The 20,302-nt window shown below is 36.1% G+C and overlaps 1 long non-coding RNA gene across 1 annotated transcript; it reads left to right on the plus strand.

Annotated features, from left to right (window-relative positions):
- The first annotated feature begins 5,133 nt into the window (after positions 1-5,133).
- On the plus strand, positions 5,134-20,011 carry LOC136026759 (uncharacterized). The gene is made up of 3 exons (XR_010617411.1): positions 5,134-5,200; positions 13,883-14,043; positions 19,563-20,011. It is a non-coding gene; the product is annotated as an uncharacterized LOC136026759 (long non-coding RNA).
- The last annotated feature ends 291 nt before the right edge of the window (positions 20,012-20,302 follow it).

Consider the following 20,302-nt stretch of genomic DNA (forward strand, 5'->3'; position numbering starts at 1 on the left):
TAAACAAAAAAAAAAGTCAGACACGCAGGCACACATGAGACAGAAAAACAGACACCTAGCCAGAGAGAAAAGTTAAATACACACAAAGTCAGACACAAAGGTACACAGAGACAAGTAAGCAGGGGCTCAAACAAACAGGCACGGAGAGACAATTACACAGGCAAGCGCACAAAGTCAGACACTTAGGCACAGAGAGAGGCAACAAGACACTCAGACACACGGGCACAGAGAGATAAAAAAAGTATACAATCACACGTACGCAAACAGGCGGAGATACAAACAAACAAACGCTCAGACACATAGGCAGAGAGAGAGAGAAACAAAATCACGCACACAAAACACTCAGAGTCATACAAACAGGTATGCAAACAGACAGAAAGACACGCAAGAGGGTGGAGAGAGATGTAAATACACATACAAACACATAGAATCAAAAACATGAGTGACATTTTCATACAAACTAAATAGATCACTTTATTTGAGCTTTATTCACCTTGCTTGGTGGTGGTGCCATCTATATACAACATTCATACATTAATCTAGATGGCGCTTGCACTGTTGAGGATCTAGACCATCTGGAAAGTTTAGCCCTATATTTGTGCGAGATCAAAGTCAAACACCCTAAGAAATTCCTATAGTGCTGAATGCAGTTGCTCACGGACTAGTAATTGCTGTGACGAGCAACCAGGTAGGTATCAGCAGTTTGATGAAAACACTCATTAAAATTAGACCCTATCCATTTTCACCACTAGTGCCATCCACCTTCATTCATTTAAACGAACTTGTACTGCTGAAGGCTCCGCCAGGATGTGTTACTCGGTACGGACAGAAAAGAAGAAGGCGGCGCGGGAAAAGAGCTGGAATACGAGTTAAAACTAGACAAAGAGACCACCCCGGTAAAGTGATTGAGACAATTGTCTCTGGCAGAACAACAAATTACTGACAGCAAAATACAGGTTCTACATAGAAGTAAAAATTTCGAATCAGAAACTTCTGCCCTCCCTCTCAAAATATAACGCAGACCCAGGCCCTGAAAGCTCTAAACTACCCCCATCAGATCTGTGTCCCGTCGCATACAATGCAAAGAAGTGTTTTCCCACATTCCTGCTTTGTAACAAACGTTCTCTTTGCAATAAAATAGATGAGATCGACGTAGTAATACGGCAGAACAATGTTTCTGTCGCAGCCATAGCAGAAACTTGGAATCTGACTGGAGTGACTGGAAAACTTACCGGTTATCCCCTATATCTCAGAACAAGACAAGCTCTTGGCAACCGCAGCCTAGGCGATGGAGTAGTCCTTTACTTGCGTGAAAATGTCCCTATGAAGGAGCTACGTGAACTCGAAAGCACTGAACATGAGGCTATTTGGGTTTGGTGCAAACAATAAGCAATGCCGCGTGCTTACACATGCATCATCTTTGCTTCAGTCTACTACCCTGAAAGTTCTAAAAACCGCCGTGATCTTGTCACATACCTCCAAAAGACTGTCAACAACCTTCTTGATTTTCATGGAAACCCTGCTATTGTTCTGGCTGGGGACTTTAACCAAACCAAGAAAAGCTGGCTAGCCTTTCCCTCAAGTAGGTTGTAAATTTCCAAACACATGAATCCGGCAGCATACTTGATTTAACACTGACCAACTCTGAGATATATTACCAAACCCCTGAATCCCTTGGGCCGCTTGCCTGTTCTGATCACAACTTTGTGCTCTGGTCAGCTACCGCTTCAATACCCAAGCCTAAAATTAAGCGTGTCAAGTACCGTCCGCTTACTGATTCAGCAATTAGCACCAATGGTCAATGGATAGCTGCTCACACTTTTCCAGAAGTCTAAGGAGACAAAAGCCTAGATAAAAAATGCCAACTGTTCAACGAAGTTCTCCATGCCGAATACTTTGAGTTTTTCCTGAAAAGATTTTCATTAGATGTGAAAGTGATAAACCCTGGATAATCCCCCAAATCAAAAAACTAATCCGAAAAAAGTGCAAGCTTTTCCAAGGAGATTTGCAAGACGCGACAATATTACGCAATCACATTACCTCTTTCATGAGAAGTGCGAAGAAAGATTACGGGCGTGAGAAGTTTTCGGACAGTCTTAGGCACACTAATCCCAGGAAATGGCACAGAGCGGTCAAGAAAATTACTGGCAAGTACATTCATAACAACATAAAAATAAGCCACCTTGACGGAACTTACACAACTGCTGATGAGGTTAATCAATATTTCACCCGCATCTGGATGTCATTTCCTTCTCCCAAACAAGCCCAGAAGTCTGAAATACTTGACTCCTGCACAGATGAAGGTGAAGTTGTTTGCTCAGCTTATCCAGACGAACTTCCACCCCAACTGAGTCGAGAATACAACCCTTTTATTGCGAAACCACTCTCAGTGCTGATAAAACCTTGCTTTTTTATAGGGATCTTTCCAGCTGTTTGGAAAAAAGCTTACGCTAGCATAATTCCGAAGCTTACTAACCCTAAGAGCTGTGACGAACATAGACCTATTTCGCAAACACCATGCCTGGCAAAAGTGGCCAAGACCTTTATCATGAGGGTCTTACTTGATCAAATCAAGGGATCTATCGACCAGAGACAATACTGCGGACTGAAAGACTGTAATACCTCAGTGTACCTAGTGCAGATATACGATAGTTTCCTCAAGTGGGTCAAAAAAGGTCACAGTTTTGTAGATCTTGGTTGCATAGATTTCCGAAAGGCATTTGAATTAATAAATCACATTGTAGCTGTCCTTAATCTCAAGCTAATGGAGGCTAAGAAAAGAAATCTTAGGCTCGTGTTGGACTTTCTCAGAGGATGCATCGTCTGTTTGCTCTCTATTCCACCTGTGGTCCTATTACACCTGTGGAGCCCCTCAAGGCACTAAGCTTGCGGCTATTGTATTCTTGTGTGTAAGTAACTTCGTCATAGCTGACTTTGACCACCGCTACAAGTTCGTGGACGACCTGTCATTTATCCTGAAATATTTAGTACAAAACGGAGTTGTGACGCCACAATTCAGTTAAAATTTTTTCAGCGTTTTCCCAAAAGAGTGCGCGGAGCTAAATCTTGAGATTAGTGTGAACAAGTCAAAGATAGTGCGCTTTAACCCGCTAAAAAGTGATGTTATGGGGCCAAATGTTCCATTCTTTCCAACAAACAGTATCAAAATGCTTGGAGTTACTTTCTCCAACGACTTCAGCTTTGCCGCACATATAAAACACGTGGTTAAAAGTGCAAACTCTAGTCTACAGACTTTAAACGATATGCATTGGTTCAATGCGAACAAAAAGAGTATTAAGCATGGACACATGGCGTATGTCCGCCCCATCCTGGAATATGTGTGCCCTCAGCACCTAGAACATTGTATTTCTGTCAGGAGCTTTAATCAGTTCAGAAGCGAGCGGTATCGATCATCTTGGGCCGCCGTTACATCCCATACGAAAAGGCTCTTGAGGGGCTAGGACTGCCGTCACTCCAAAACCGGTACGAAACTCTGATAATGAGTTTTTTAAAGTTCTTGCTTTCTTAAAAGCTCTTGCCAGACATTCTACCCGATCAATATCTACCATCGAGAACGAAAAAGCAAGATAAGTTAGTTCCCGTTAAAGCAAGAACAAACCGATATGGTAATTTCTTTCGTCCCGGTTTTCGTCAAAATGTAAAATAAGAGTTGATATTTATAGTTTGATTTATATTTACAAATATAGTTTGATTTTGAATATGTTGTAAAGAAACATAAATCAGCGATAGCTGTCAAGTTTTTGCTATTAAACCTTTCTACTACTACTACTGCTTATTTTTGAAATGTCATTCTTTTTTTTCATCTGGCTGTAAACTGCCTTGTTTTCTCCTTGCCCTATGTTTTCTCATACTGCCAATACAGACGTTTGAAGTTGACGTAATTGAAGTTGTTAGAACACTAATGAGGAAAAATATTGTGCAAAATATCATACATAAATGTAGGTTAAAAAAAGTAATATTGGGAATTTCAGAGTACCCTTTCTCTCCTTCTGTTGATAATTGATTGGGGGATGTGCTTTTTAAGAGGTTTTGATCGTTCTCAAAGGATTGTTAAGCAAAATGGAAAATAAGATAGTGATCAATATCCTAACCACATTTGATAATTTTTTCCTTTGATAAAAGACACACATTTAAGATTAATAATGTTTTTAGTAATATGCTAATACTTTAGTTTCTTTGCATATTTTTTTGACATTTTGCTCAGGCAAAAGGTTTTTTGGCTACTCAACCTTTTAAATGTTAAAAATACCTTCTTTATAGAATTAAGCTTGGGGGCTAGGTCATAGGAAAAATTTCTACCTCCTGGGTTAAAAACTTTTTTAAGTCCTTGCAAATCATCCTCTCCCTTGTTCCCAAAATAACTTCAATCAAAATTAAAAAAAAAGATATGTTAATTTGAAACATAAGCGCAATAACTACTCTTGAATTTGTCACCTTTTAAAGCCACTTTCATCCCCTAGAGTTTGTTTATTTATTAACATGATGTAATGAAGTTGGCAAAAATCTTCAATCACCGCGTTGCCTGAAGATCTATAAAAGGTAATTGGATTAGGTGAAAAACACCCTTTAACGGTTATTCTTCTGCTACCTTTTCTGTTTAGGGACAAAAAACAAAATTTGCTCGGTCGGATTGCTTATTCATCCCCACTACCTTTAGCTATATATATATATATATATATATATATATATATATATATATATATATATATATATATATATATATATATATATATATATATATATATATTTATATATATAAATACGAGAAATGGATTTTTATCGACATTTTTATATCCCTTAGCATACGGCTGTCTTCTTCTTTTTGGAATGCCAAGCCTTCTAAAGTCTTCTTTTGGCTTCGCGACGGATTTCAATCTGTAAGTGATGATGGTTTAGGACTAAGTCTTGATAAATCTTTTTGATCTACTCGCAGATAATATTTTGTCTTAGGAAATCAAGATGAAAGTTTCAGATTCTTCCTTTCCAAAATGTAGGATAGAAATTCGTATTCTGCCTTCCGCCTGTTTCTATAGCATTTGGCTTAATTTTCGGCTGCTTATTTTACACTTTGGCACAAGGATTTCTTCAGTATCATCAAACGGCAAAATTTGAGGAAAAATGGCTGTCATCTAATGGCTACATCTTAAGTTCAGTTTTCTTTAATAATCGTTTTTTTTTTGTAAGTATATCATTTATACTTTAGTTTTACGGAAAATTCAGACTATTTGAAGGTTTATAATACTGGCCTTAGAGAAAGAGACATGCTAGAACAAAAAGACTGCTTTCAATTGGAAAGGGGTTTGATAATTGCTTTGAACTAAAATAATTGTAAAAAAGAAAGTTTAATTTGGTCAGATCAAACGGCAAAACATTCTCAGAACAACATACTGAAAAAAAAAAATATAGCCTACTTGACTGGTCTAAAGCATAACTAGATCAGTGAGAACAAAAGTAGGATAGTCGGATAATAAAAGACATTATAGGTCAAAGGTTTATCCACCTTGGTAGATATCTGTACAATGCTGAACTGAAATAATTTATTTGGCTAGCTGTATATTATGAATAGTTTGCTTTGAAAATTTAATTATCTACCTAGTTAGATATATTTTAGAAAAGCTGAGATATAGCATTATCCAACTATTGGGATGTTTATGATATTCGTAAAAGAAATAATTTTCTAGCTTCACAGATATTATCACCAAGTTACTTAGAAAATTTATGGGTAAAACTATAGCAGTTCATGCAACTGGCTTACCAATAAAGTGAATATACCACTCAATGGCTTTGTTATATTCTTTACATATGTAATAGTTGCTTCTAATGTAAATTCAAATTTAAGTAATTTAGTCAAAACCTAAACTAACCTTATTATAAATAGTATTAGCACTGAGATGTAGCATTATTTTTTCAAAAATGATGGAAAAGATGGCACTGAGAAAATGTATTATTTTGTGAGCATAAAACATGCTCAAATTAGAATTTGCATTAGAAGCAAATAATATATTCATAAAGAACATAAAAAAAATACATCAAGTGTTATTTTCACTTTATTGGTAAGTCAGTTATATAAACTGCTATAATTCTAGCCAAAATAATGAAAAATAAATAGTCAATAGTACCTAAAGTAAAACTTTAGGAAAAATTAAAGCAGTTCATATAACTGTCTTTCTTATAAAGTGAATGTATCACTTGAGACCTTTTTTATGCACTTTATGCATATAATAATAGAGCTTTGAATATATAATCAGTTCAAAAAGGAGTAAACTTAACCTTATTCTATTATCTTGGGATCATGACCATTTTATGACTTCATGAAAGAAATAGAAACATTTGACTAAATTAATGTTACACACTATGAATTTGTGTCTGAGCAGCCAATGAGGCTAGTTGAAATTTATAAGAGTTTTAGGGGCAATTAATTCCAACAGTAAATTGAAAACTTTTTGTATGATGTCATAATCAGAATCAGCATTATTGGCTAAGCTTTTTATTTACTCAATATGCAAGCCAGATTCAATTTAGTATTTTTGTTGTATTTGTTGGTGCCTTTTCAAGCCAGATAGATTATTCTGAAGGAAAGACATCTCTGGAAATTTGTGATTTAATCCAAGCTGGGATACCCCTCCTGTACTCCTAAAAATGGGAGTTGCTGCTTATGCATACAGCTTTGCTAAACTGCATGCTGTTTACTTTTTTACTTTTAAGTATGTACCAGTTGGCTACATCAAATACTCAATCAAAAAGTCAATTAAGTTCAGATATTCAGCATGTATTTTGATTTGAAATTTCTGCCTATGACTTTTCTTTGTGTGGTTTAAATTTTAAATATGGTGTTAGGATTGGTCCTGTATTCCACACTGTTTGTGTACTACTGCCACTGTTAGGTAGCGCTAATCCCTTCCATTAATCTGTAGCTTTTCTGGAGGTTGAAAATTAAAATTTAATTTTGTTTTATTACCATTCAAAAAACAAGACTTGGATGAGAAAAATGTGTCATTTTTTGGAAAAATCTGTCATTTTTTATTGAAAATGTATCATTTTTGTCCATTGTGTTGTCATTTTGACACAAAATGTGTCAATTTGGCAGCCCAGGTGATATGCTCACTTTATTGGTAAGCCAGTTATATGAACTGCTATAATTTTACCTGAATTGGTATATATAGAGGGGATGGTAATGGTAAATGTTTAGTTTTGTCAGAAGCTGTATAAACTGGATACCATTCTGCAAAGCAGCATAGTTTCCATACTACAGTACCTAGAAATGCTAATTCTAGGAGTATATCCATTTCTGGTTGACCCTCCTCCTCCATGGGACCAACTGAAAATGCAGAAAGTTGGCTTTTTTACTGGTAACATTCCCTATAGAGCAAATTGTATTATTTCATGAGCCCCCTTGGCAGTGGGGCAATTTCTGTATTCTATATTTATTTTAATAAACGAGAAGTAGTATTTAAGTATTTAATAAATGAAGTAGACATGTGTATCCATTCAGTGTAACAGATTTACTCACATAGCCTATTAACAGAAAATGAATTTTCTTCTGATTCTAAAAATGCTCATCTTATTGCTTCATAGCCTATTTATTGTATAAATCACAACTATAAAATACTATTTACTATTTAATTTCCAGTCTAAACAGAGACCACATGTTTAATTTATGCTAAAAAATTATTGTTGAAAATTTCACCGAGAAGACAGGGCTCTTGTTATAACCAACTCATTGCATCATGCTATAGTGAAATAGGGATGGTCCAAGATCAAATCTACATTTTTCCAGAATGCCAAAGAAAAGTAGTATTTTTCTAAAAGAGATATTTTACCCTATACCCAATGGGTAGGCCAATTTCTAAAAAATTCTATTCTGTAAAATGTAAGAACAATATCCAACCATACACAATTGGGTATCACTTGGTATTAACCAAGTGACATATAGCAATCGCCAATTCTGTTGGTCTGTCTGTCTGTCGGTCCTGGTTTTGCTACTTTAGGCACTTCCAGGTAAGCTAGGACGATGAAATTTGACAGGCATATCAGGGACAGGACCAGCTTAAATTAGAAATAGTTGTTTTCCCAATTTGACCATCTGAGGGGGGATTGGGGGGCCAGTTAATTCGGAAAAAATAGAAAAAATGAAGTATTTTTAACTTATGAATGGGTGATGGGATCTTAAATGAAATTTGATGTTTGGAATGATATTGTGTCTCAGAGAACTTATTTCAAATCCTGACCGGATCTGATGACATTGGGGGGAGTTGGAGGGGGGAAACCTAAAATCTTGGAAAACACTTAGAGTGGTGGGATCAGGATGAAACTTGATGGGAAAAATAAGCACAAGTCCCAGATACATGATTGACGTAATCGGAACGGATCCGCTCTCTTTGGGGTAGTTGGGGGGGGGGGTAATTCTGAAAAATTAGAAAAAATGAGGTATTTTTAACTTACAAACGGTGATTGGATCTCAATGAAATTTGATGTTTAGAAGGATATTGTGTCTTAGAGCTCTTATTTTAAATCCCGACCGGATCTGTTGACATTGGGGGGAGTTGGGAGGGGGAAACCTAAAACTTGGAAAACACCTAGAGTTGAGGGATCAGAATGAAACTTGGTGGGAAAAATAAACACAAGTACTAGATACATGATTGACATAAACGGAACGGATCCGCTCTCTTTGGGATAGTTGGGGGGGTTATTTCTGAAAAATTAGAAAAAATGAGGTATTTTTAACTTACGAATGGGTTATCAGATCTCAATGAAATTTGATATTTAGAAGGATATCGTGTCTCAAAGCTCTTATTTTAAATCCTGACTGGATCTGGTGACGTTGGTTAAGTTTGGGGTGGGGAAACCTAAAATCATGGAAAACACTTAGATTGGAGGGATCAGGATGAAACTTGGTGGGAAAAATAAGCAGAAGTCTTACATATGTGATTTAAATAATTGGAATGGATTCATTGCTTTCTCTTTGAGTGTCCTGGTCGTCATTTATATTCCCGGTGTCCTGGTCGTCATTTGTGTCCCGATGTCCCGGTCTGTAATTTCGTCAGTCGACAAACATGTTGTCAGTAGACACACAAATGTGACGTCACTCGACAGACCCACAGACAACTTATTTTTGTATATATAGATATATACTAGCTGTTGGGGTGGCGCTTATTCGTATTCAGATCCATACCTCATGATTCTAATGATTGCCCTTGAGCTTTGTTGATGGTGATCGCTAATCGAACATTCCCTGTGTTGCCGTCGTCATTTATATATCTCCCTGAACCCCCCGGCGTCCCCGTTGTAGTTGTGTAGTTGTTTGTATTCAGATCTATACCTCATGATTCCAATGATTGCCCTTGAGCTTTGTTGATGGTGATTGCTAATTGAACATTCCCTGTGTCGCCGTTGTCATTTATATATCCCCCTGTACCCTCCGGCGTCCCCGTTGTAGTTGTGTCCCTGTGTCCCGGTCGTCATTTGTGTCCCGGTGTCCCAGTCTGTAATTTCACTTTGAGTGTCCCAGTCGTCATTTATATTCCCGGTATCCCGGTCTATATATACATTCGTTTTTGAATTGGTCTTTTTTTAGTTTTTTACCTTTTTTTTATTTTTTTTTTTAGTTATACCTCATGATTCTAATGATTGCCCTTGAGCTTTGTTGATGGTGATTGCTAATCGAACGTTCCCTGTGTCCCTGTCGTCATTTATATATTTAGTAATTTAGCTTTCTTATTTAGCTTTTTTAGTTTTTTTATTAGTTTTTAGTTTTTTTTTTCTTTTTAGTTTTTTTTCTTTTTAGTTTTTACCTTTTTTTTAGTATTTTTTTGTTTTTTTGTTGTTTTTTTTAAGAACAATTTTCTTAAATACTTTTAATGACGTCATCGTCATAACAAACATGACGACAACTAACTTCATGACGACATGACGTCACTCAACAGACATAACACGCAGAAAACTTATTTCTATACATATTTATATAAAGGAAGATATTTTACCCTATACCCAATGGGTAGGCCAATTTCTAAAAAATTCTATTCTGTAAAATGTAAGAACAATATCCAACCATACACAATTGGGTATCACTTGGTATTAACCAAGTGACATATAGCAATCATCAATTCTGTCGGTCTGTCAGTCTGTCTGTCTGTCCTGGTTTTGCTACTTTAGGCACTTCCAGGTAAGCTAGGACGATGAAATTTGGCAGGCATATCAGGGACGGGACCAGCTTAAATTAGAAATAGTCGTTTTCCCAATTTGACCATCTGGGGGGGGGGAGTGGGGGGCCAGTTAATTCGGAAAAAATAGAAAAAATGAAGTATTTTTAACTTATGAATGGGTGATGGGATCTTAAACAAAATTTGATGTTTGGAATGATATTGTGTCTTAGAGAACTTAATTCAAATCCTGACCGGATCTGATGACATTGGGGGGAGTTGGAGGGGGGGAAACCTAAAATCTTGGAAAACACTTAGAGTGGTGGGATCAGGATGAAACTTGGTGGGAAAAATAAACACAAGTACTAGATACATGATTGACATAAACGGAACGGATCCGCTCTCTTTGAGATAGTTGGGGGGGGGGGTTATTTCTGAAAAATTAGAAAAAATGAGGTATTTTTAACTTACAAACGGGTTATCAGATCTCAATGAAATTTTATATTTAGAAGGATATCGTGTCTCAAAGCTCTTATTTTAAATCCTGACTGGATCTGGTGACGTTGGTTAAGTTTGGGGTGGGGAAACCTAAAATCATGGAAAACGCTTAGATTGGAGGGATCGGGATGAAACTTGGTGGGAAAAATAAGCAGAAGTCTTACATACGTGATTTAAATAATTGGAACGGATTCGTCGCTTTCTCTTTGAGTGTCCTGGTCGTCATTTATATTCCCTATGTCCCGGTGTCCCGGTCGTCATTTGTGTCCTGATGTCCCGGTCTGTAATTTCGTCAGTTGACAAACATGACGTCAGTCGACACACAAACGTGACGTCAGTCGACAGACCCACAGGCAACTTATTTTTATATATATATAGATATATACTAGCTGTTGGGGTGGCGCTTATTCGTATTCAGATTTATACCTCATGATTCTAATGATTGCCCTTGAGCTTTGTTGATGGTGATTGCTAAACCTCATATTTAGAAGGACCTCGTAACTCTGATCTCTTATTTTAAATCTCAACCGGATACAGCGTCATGGGGGGGGGGGCCGGAAATCTTAGAAAATACTTAAAGCGGCGATATCGGGATGAAACTGGATGGGGATAATAAAAAAAAGTCTAGGATACATGACTGACAGAACTGGACCGGATCCACTCTCTTTGGGGGATTTGGGGGGGGGGCTAAGGTTGATTCTGAGAAAATAGAAAAAATGATGTATTTTTAACTTACAAAGGAGTGATCATATCTTAATGAAATTTTATATTCAGAAGGATCTCGTAGCTTAGATATCTTATTTTAAATTTCGACTGGATCCAGTGTCAATGGGGGGGAGGGAGGGGGAATTGGAAATCTCGGAAAACGCCTAAAGCGGAGAGACCAGGATGAAACTTGGTGGAAAAAATAAGCACAATTCCTAGATACATGATTGACATAATTGGAATGGATTCACTCTCTTTGGGCTAGTTGGGGGGGGGGGGTTAATTCTGAAAAATTAAAAAATGAGTTATTTTTAACTTACGAACAGGTGATCGGATCTCAGTGAAATTTAATATTTAGAAGGATATCGGTCTCAAAGCTCTTATTTCAAATCCCGACCGGATCTGGTGACATTGGGAGGAGTTTGGGGGGGGGAATATAAAATTATGGGAAACACTTAGAGTGGAGGGATTTCTGGAAATCTCAGAAATTACTTAACGCAGGTTGATCAGGATGAAACTGGATGAGAAGAATAAAAACAAGTCTAAGATACGTGACTGACTTAACCGGACCGGATCCGCTCTCTTTGGTGGAGTTGGGGGGGGGGGTTAATTCGGAAAAATTAGGTATTTGTAACTTACGAACGGGTGACCATGAAATTTGATATTTTGAAGGATCTCGTGCTTTAAAGCTCTTATTTTAAATTCTGACCAGATCCTGTGACATTAGGGGGAGTTGGAGGGGGAAACAGGAATTCTTGGCAAACGTCAAACTTGGGTTATTTTTATCTTACGAATAGGTGATCGGATCTTGAAACTTGATATATAGAAGGATATTATTTCTCAGATGCTCCATTTTCGACTCGAATCGGATCCGGGGACATTGGTCAGAGGAGGGAAACAAAAATTTTGAAAAACACTTAGAGTGGAGAGATCGGGATGAAACTTGATGGGAAGAATAAGCACACGTTTTAGATACGTGATTGACATAATTGGAACGGATCCGTTCTCTTTGAAGGAGCTGGGGAGTGTTAATTTGGAAGAATTAGAAAAATTGAAGCATTTTTAACTTAAGAACGGGTTACCGGATTAATGAAATTTCATATCTGTAAGGAATTCATGTCTCGGAGCTCTTATTTCAAATTCTGAACAGATCTATTGACATTGGGGGGAATTGGAGGTTGAAATCGGAAATCTTGGAAAACGCTTAGAGTGGAAGAATCGGGATCAAACTTGGTAGATAGAATAAGCAAATGTTGTATATACGTGATTGACGTAACCATACTGAATCTGCTCTCTTTGGGGGAGTTAAGGGGAGGGGCTCAGCGCTTTTGCGAGTTTTGTGCTTCTGGACGTGCTAAGAAGATGAAAATTGGTAGGCGTGTCAGGGAGCTGCACAAATTGACTTGATAAAGACGTTTTCTCAGATTCGAACATCTGGGAGGGTAAAGGGAGAGGAAAAATTAGAAAGAATGAGGTATTTATAACTTGCGAGTGGGTGATCGGATCTTAACGAATTTTGATATTTAGAAGGACATCGTGACTCAGAGCTCTTATTTTAAATCCCGACCGGCATTTAGCCTCTGACTTTCCTTTTAAATCAATCTAAAGGTTCTTAGAATTTTGTTAGAGCTCATACCATAACTTTTGTTACCATAAAAAAAAGCAAAAAAAAAAACCAATTATTTTCCTGTCAAATGTGAGTTCTTGCTTGTTTCCTGCAATAAGTTGTTTTCGTGGGCTTTGTAAAAATTTGCTTTGAAATTGTTAGATCAAGTAGTTTTAACTTGAAGTTTTAACTAATGAAATTTCCTATGCTGTTTGAATATTTAGAAAAGAATGCTGAACTGTCTCTTGGTGACTAAGGGCTCCACGCTTTGCATGCGCTCAAGGGGTCTTGCGAACTTTGCGTCCAGCGTTTGATAGGACAAAAAGGAAAAGAAGGCAGTATCCAGAGAGGGAAGAAGGTATTGGTTTTTACCCTCCCCATCCCAATGCATGTAAACATATTTTTGATGCGTTTTGTAAAGTTTTTTGTAGCCACTCCAACTCCTTAAAAAAAAAAATCCTGGATACGGTCTTGATGCGACATCGTATAAGGGTTGAGATTAGGAATTTTGAGGTTGAACTAGGGTGCAAAGTGAAAGTCACATCAAAACCCTTTTCAATAAGCGAAAAAAGCCCATTAAATCAAAGATGCCATTTTAAGATATTGACTGGTCATGGTTTAGTTTCTGCAACCTGCATAACTTAGCTGTAATTATTTTGAGTTGAATATTTGCTTTTAAAACCCATGGTTTCATAGAGACAATATTATTTAAATTGTGTCACACGATCAAATACAGCTTTTTGCTTCATTTGCATCTTCGAAAGTCTAACCCTTATCAGTTTACTGTGCTTTTAAGTGCTAACACTTTGCCATTTTTTTTTGTCACTTTTACTGAGTCTGGTAATGTCCTTTGTCCTGACTAACTGCATATATCCATGAATGTTTATTCATCCGACAATTTTGCTTTCTGCAGCTAAAGCCCGCAGATCAGAAACTAGAGAGTGTAGTTTGGAAGAAGCCAGGCAAGGAGCTTGTTAGCGCTTGCAATAATGGAAAATTCATTATTTGGACTTTCAAAGAGAAGGAATTGGAGCCCATGATTTGTACTCCTTTTTACAGTGCTGAAGGCGAAGAGTAAGTCAGTTTTTTTCTACCATACCATCTTTAGAAAGTTGAACAGCCATCTAAAATTCGATTATAACAGTTTTTTGATCTGAATATAAATAAAACAGATCACAAGATAGTATTTCTGTAAATAAGAGAAAACGGCCATTGATACTCTCTAGCAACAATAAATGTTTAGTCCTTACTACTTGACTTTGGGCTCTTGGGGTGGGGGACGAGGTGTAATATTGACTAACTATTAATTTTTCTGTGCACTGAAATCAAAATCGGTATCCTCATTTCTAAATACCACTAAATTTTTGGGTACCAAAGTTAGCAAGGTAATACCCTCATTTAAGAACCAAAGAGGCCAAACCTGGGTCCAGAAAAACCGGCTTTAGTTTCATCTGTCTTTGATATAACTTTTTTTTCTCTCCCTGTCTTGGATGTCTCTATACATATATTTAAGAAAAAAGAAAAAGCAAAAATATTCTGTGTATCGACAATTATCGGTTCATAACAGATGCAAAACATTATAGGGTAATATTTTCCCTTAGTGTATTCCTTGTAACATAACTCCTTTTCAAGTACCACAATTGAGCTCCGCTGCAAAAAATCACTTATTTATAGTTTTTGATTTTAATTTGTGATAATGTAAACAAACTTGAAACCTCTTCATTATTTTTTGTTTGGTTCAGACAATAAATGAACTCTTGTAGATAAAATGTATTTTAATATTTTTCTAAAAATGTGCTGTTTAATGGAAACGAATTTGCATAGCATAACAATGTTTTCCATGAAAAAGGTATGGATCTGTATTATTTAATTTTTTTAAATAAAGGAAAATGAACGTGGGAAACTCAGTTTTTAGTCCATCTCTTTTTGATGTTTAGTTTTTAGGTAGTTATAGTTCGTGATGAGATAAAATTTAGCAGGAAACTGCGTTTAGGAATTGTTTCAAGGGGATTTGTTTTGGAATCTTGACGATCCTAGGGCAATAGTTAGTTACACCTTAGGATTAGACCTTTGTGAGCTCCCTGTACCTTAAAAGCTCCATGACTTGCTGACACCCTGCACAAAAATCTAGGATGAACGCAAACACGCCAAAGAGCAGTGTAAACGTAGTTGATCTATCATTGTTAATATTATTTACTTTAATTCCATATTATTTGTCAAATTAATTAAATTTTTTAGTTTAATTTAATTAAATCCAGTTTGATTTTTTTTAAATTAAATTTCTCAGATTTAATTTGACTAATTTACGTTAATTTTATGCTAATATCATAATATTAACAGTAAAAAAAAGGGTAAGGTATAATAGGATAAGCACATGAATAGCATAACTTCTAGCTTCATTGCACTGTATTCCATCGTTACTCCAATCTCCATCAAGTTCAGTGACTCGACCATAGATTGTCTGTGCAATTGCATAAAGCTCTGTGTGACATTTCTTACAAACTGATGTTTATATATCTTTACAGGCTCAGCACAGTTTATCGATTCGGCCAACCCATATCCGCGTATTTCTTCTATTCCTCTAGATACTAAGAGACTATATATTTTTTCCAATTCTTTTGCTGCATCTTCTAATTTTTTGCTGTATTTTGAATGTTTCATAAAATAAAATAATAAAAGAACATTCCCTTTAAACAAATTTCATTTAAGACATTTCAAAACAAAGGAGCAAGTGTGTTTTCGGTTTTCTGCTTTCCTCTAAATATGTCCATATAATAATGTGCCTGGACTATTGTGTTTGAGCTGTCCTACAACAGAATACAACCGTTTCAGTTGTTTAAAAATAATTTGCAGCAATGTAAATAGATTTTAAATCCATTGTATGGTTATTCGTATTTTACTAGCCAAAGATCCTGTTGAATGACCGGTATAAAAATTCCGGCATACAAATTAAGACAAATGTAACGTATTCTCTTTTGTGAGGACAAGAAAAAATATTTTAGCCCCTTTTCCTCAGCCAAAATTATCAATCCCCCTTGCACCCCCAATTAAAAATTCTTAAAAGTTTCATCCAGATCCCCCAGCCGTGAGAGAAAGCAGGACGTACTTACCAAGCTGTGTACACAATTCGTCAAATCACTTAAACCTGTTGACTGCTTGAAAATTCTATAATGAGAAGTACCCTCCTAATTTAAGACTAAGTCATAGCCCCTCTCACCCCTCCACTAAAAAAAATCGTACTCCATTGAATCTAATCGAAAAGCACTCTGGATGCATACAGACTTCAGATGCTCATTATATAACACAAATTGATTGTTTTAAGATTAGGACAAACTCTAGTTTGAAGAGGTAGTGCAGTCCCCTTCAAATACAGGATCATTTATGTTTATTTTAAGGTTTAATGTTGCTCTTTGCTTTCGTCTAAAAATATTATAGTTTTTATTGAATTTTTTTTAAAATTAAATTTATATTCATGGCTATCCTAAATATGATAAGCTGATTCCCTCCACCCCTTCGACCCACCACTCTATGCTATAGCTAACTTTTGCATATCAATGATTCAAAAATGGAAATTAAACCCCTGAAAAAATGTATATTTTCTTTTGAGAGGGGGGACACGAAATCCCAAAGTTACTTTTAATGTCGTAATGTCTAAATTTTTCAGAAAGAGTATAGAGGGTCATGGGACATCAACCGCTCCTTGGGATGAAAGGTGAATAGTTTAAACATAAAAATACAAATTGTAATGATTTCAACATATAAAAAAAATTAATGGCTCACGTTTTTTCGTTAAACCTAGCAAGATTTGCGAGAATTAAAATTATTTTGATTAAATGAACCAGGGTATTTGGGGCCTAGAGCTGTAATGAGTGTTCCTGTAGATGTTGCAAAATCATGGAAACAAGAAAGAGTTTTTAGTTAGTTTTAAGTGAGTTTTTAGTGTCGATATATGCTTCCATCAATGCGTGAGGGTCTTGATTAGGACTGAAACTCTCATCAAAGTACTTAATTCTAAGACTTGAGAAGTGAAAAGTTTTATGATGACCTAAAATTATATGAGAATCATGACCTTAGCTTTTAATTGAATAAAAGAACAAGTTTTTATAACTGAAAATAAGGAGTGACATTAAAACTTAAAACGAACAGAAATTACTCCGTATATGAAAGGGGCTTTTCCTCCTTAACCCCCGCTCTTTACGCTAAAGTTTGACTCTTTCTCTTAACTCTACTTTTTAAAGCAGTAAAAAACTTTAGCGTAATGAGCGGTGGGTTAAAGAGGAAAAGCCCCTTTCATATTTGGAGTAATTTATGTCGCTCCTTACTACCATTCGTTACCACGAACTGTTTGGTGGACTTGAAATTCATCGTTCTTGAAATAATCAAGTCAGGGAGGGAAGGTTCAATCTGCTGAATGGAAAAGGTGGTGAAAATCTATAGATTGATACCTTTTTTGCTTGACAATGAGCTGATTTCAAACTTTTGCAAAAGAGTTGATAAATGAGTCCCAATCAAATGGCCTCAATGCACTGATGCGCTTATTATGCCCTGTTATGCTTTTCACATTTCAAGTTGATCATTACGAAAAGGCTGACATTTCCCACGTAAATGATAATCAATTTTGGTTGAATTTATAAAGATTTACAAGAAGGTCGTCTGTTTCCTTTAAATTCTCCAGTTGTTCGGATTTAGTTTCCCGCATGAGAAACGATGAAAATGTTTTTCAAGTTCAAAAGAAAATTTTCAAATGCATAAAGCAGATTCATTGGGTTTTGTTGTAATAGTGAAAGTCTCTTTGTATTGTCTTCTTTATTTGTTTGAGACACTTTTTAAGTTTGTTTTGCTTTTGAATGCTTTCTCTTTTCGCTAGTAAAACTAAAGATTTATTTTCAATAATAATGAGGCTTCTCAATATTGACTCAATTCTCTTATTATTATTAGGAGGAAGTAGTTTGATTTTTTGCGAGCAAATATGGTAAACGAAAAAAAAAGAAAATATTGCATGACAGGGGTTGTCCAAGCACGTATCTACGACTTTTTTCGGGGGGATGGGGTTACAAAAAAACTTTATAAGCGCATCAAAGTTATGTATATATTCATTTGTGTAAAGTTTCTACGAGTCAGACAAACATTGCGGGGAGGGGGGGGGGTGTCTAAAACAACTATTCCCCCCCTGGTATACGGCCTGGGGTTTGTCATAGTAATATTTTGCCTCTTAATGAACATATTGATAGTCCCTGTAGGTCAGCCTTGTAACGTGGATTTTCTTTGAGAGTTCCTGCAAGCACAGCGCGTATGGCCTCTTTCTATTTTGACAAAAAAAAAAAAACTGAATAAAGTAGGGTTAATTTTTTCAATATTATAAAAAAGTTTTTTTTTTGTTGGTTTGTTCTGGGGAATTCCAAAAGGCATAGGACATTGTAGCCATACTTGTGTAGATTTTATGTTACGGATGACGGTCCTTAAGATATAGGGGTGGAATCCAAAAGAAATCAGTTCAGTTCACTCGAGTTTATAAAAAGCAAAACAATTATAACAGTCATAATATACATAATCTCTCATCTCTATGCAAATAATGCACGCTGATTCCCTTATCGCCTCAAAACTAAATACGCACTACGGCTCTCCCTCCACTTCTCGATACAACCATGGCCCTACCAATAAAAACATCCTTACATGTCCCCGCCTTTTCATCCAGGGGCAAACCACTCCAATTCCCACTAAATAAAAACTCAATGATGCTAAAATCACTTATCTATTTAAATTCTTTATTCAATTTAAACTAATTCAAAACACGATAATTTTTTATTCTCTTTTTGAAAGAACCAAGGGAGCTCCTGTCTCTCAGTTCAAGCGGTAGGGTATTGTAAGCCTTAGCGCAGACGATGTGAGGCGAAAATTCTGACCTCACTGTTGGCGTATGTCGAATACAGATCTGTGCAGATGGTCTTGTAATTTAAAGATGTAGTTCGGCTACCAAACGGAATAGATTCCTAAAAGGCGGTGGAAGCAAGCCGGAGAGGAATCTGAAAGCAAAAAACAAGCAAGAAAGCTCAAACAGCGATTTCAGCGAGAGATAATCTTCTGTGTGTTTGATGATCTTCAAGGCATTATTTTGGATGGAATCCAGTTTTTTCAGATGGAATTAGAACGTCGACTGCCATACCATTGTGCAATACTGGAAGTTGGGTTTAATAAACGCATTGTAGCAGGGCTGCCACAAAGTCCCTATAGTCCCTGGAAGTCCATAAGTCTGACTTTGGTCCCTATTGGTCCCTAAATCAGTCCTCAGGTCCCTTAAGATTGTTTTCTGATCAACATTCTTCCATATTAGTTAAATATCTTATGTCTAAGTAATGGAAGCCACTATGTAAGGTATGGTATTTCAGTTTTGTTTCATGTAAGTCATTCAAAATGTGTTCTTGACCAGGTAAAAAGGTAAAAAGGTCTTGACCAGACATCGCAACCATTTTGAGGTTTTCGCTCTTGTAATGTATTTAGCCAGTCTTCAATATTTATCCTTTTATAAATTTTTTAGTTTGGAAAAACTTATTGTCTATTGTCTGCAAATGATTGACTTTTCTTTTCTTTTCTAGATAATGAAGTAACTGGGCAGTAAATTTCGGAACTCTCTGTATAAGCCTGTTCTCTGTTGCATTCGTCCTTTTGTGTATAGACGCTTATTTTTACATAAAAAGACAGTGCAGCAGAACTGGTTTCTTATAATTTTAAAGTTTAAATAAAAAAAAAAAAACAAGGGTTCTAAACCTCAAGTTAAATAGAATCTCAGTAAAATTTGCGTATATTTTTTTGCTCCCCTTTTTATATTTCACTAAAAAAAAATAGAACCCTCAATAAATTTTTAATCAATTTTGCTTCAATTTTTTGCTCATCCTTCACCTAACGAATTTACTGTTCATTGAAGCTATGCAATTATGTGGCCTCTGCTCCTGCCAAAGAACCTCTTCCTGACTCAACATACAACAAATTTTTTTTATTTTATGTTTTAATATAAATTTAATCAATAAAATATTGTTTCTTTGTATTCTCGCAAACTGCTTGTTGTTCTCAGAGCTAGGGATAGTTCATAGGGACGGGAGTACAAGATAGAGAAAATTAAAATAAATACATAACTATGTTTATCAAAATAATTTATGAAGAGCACTTACTATACACGAACAACTATTGTACACTTTCAACTTTAAACATCCCCTTTTAAGAAGGGGATGCCATGAAGGAAAAGTGATATTGTGGTTATGTTTCAAAAACAGTTTCGACAGACCTATTTTGGGCCCGCCATTTTATATTTGCGGATTAATGCTAAACTTAAAAAATG

The sequence above is a fragment of the Artemia franciscana genome, chromosome 5 (genome assembly GCF_032884065.1).
Source record: "Artemia franciscana chromosome 5, ASM3288406v1, whole genome shotgun sequence".
In the NCBI taxonomy this organism is placed as follows: domain Eukaryota; kingdom Metazoa; phylum Arthropoda; class Branchiopoda; order Anostraca; family Artemiidae; genus Artemia; species Artemia franciscana.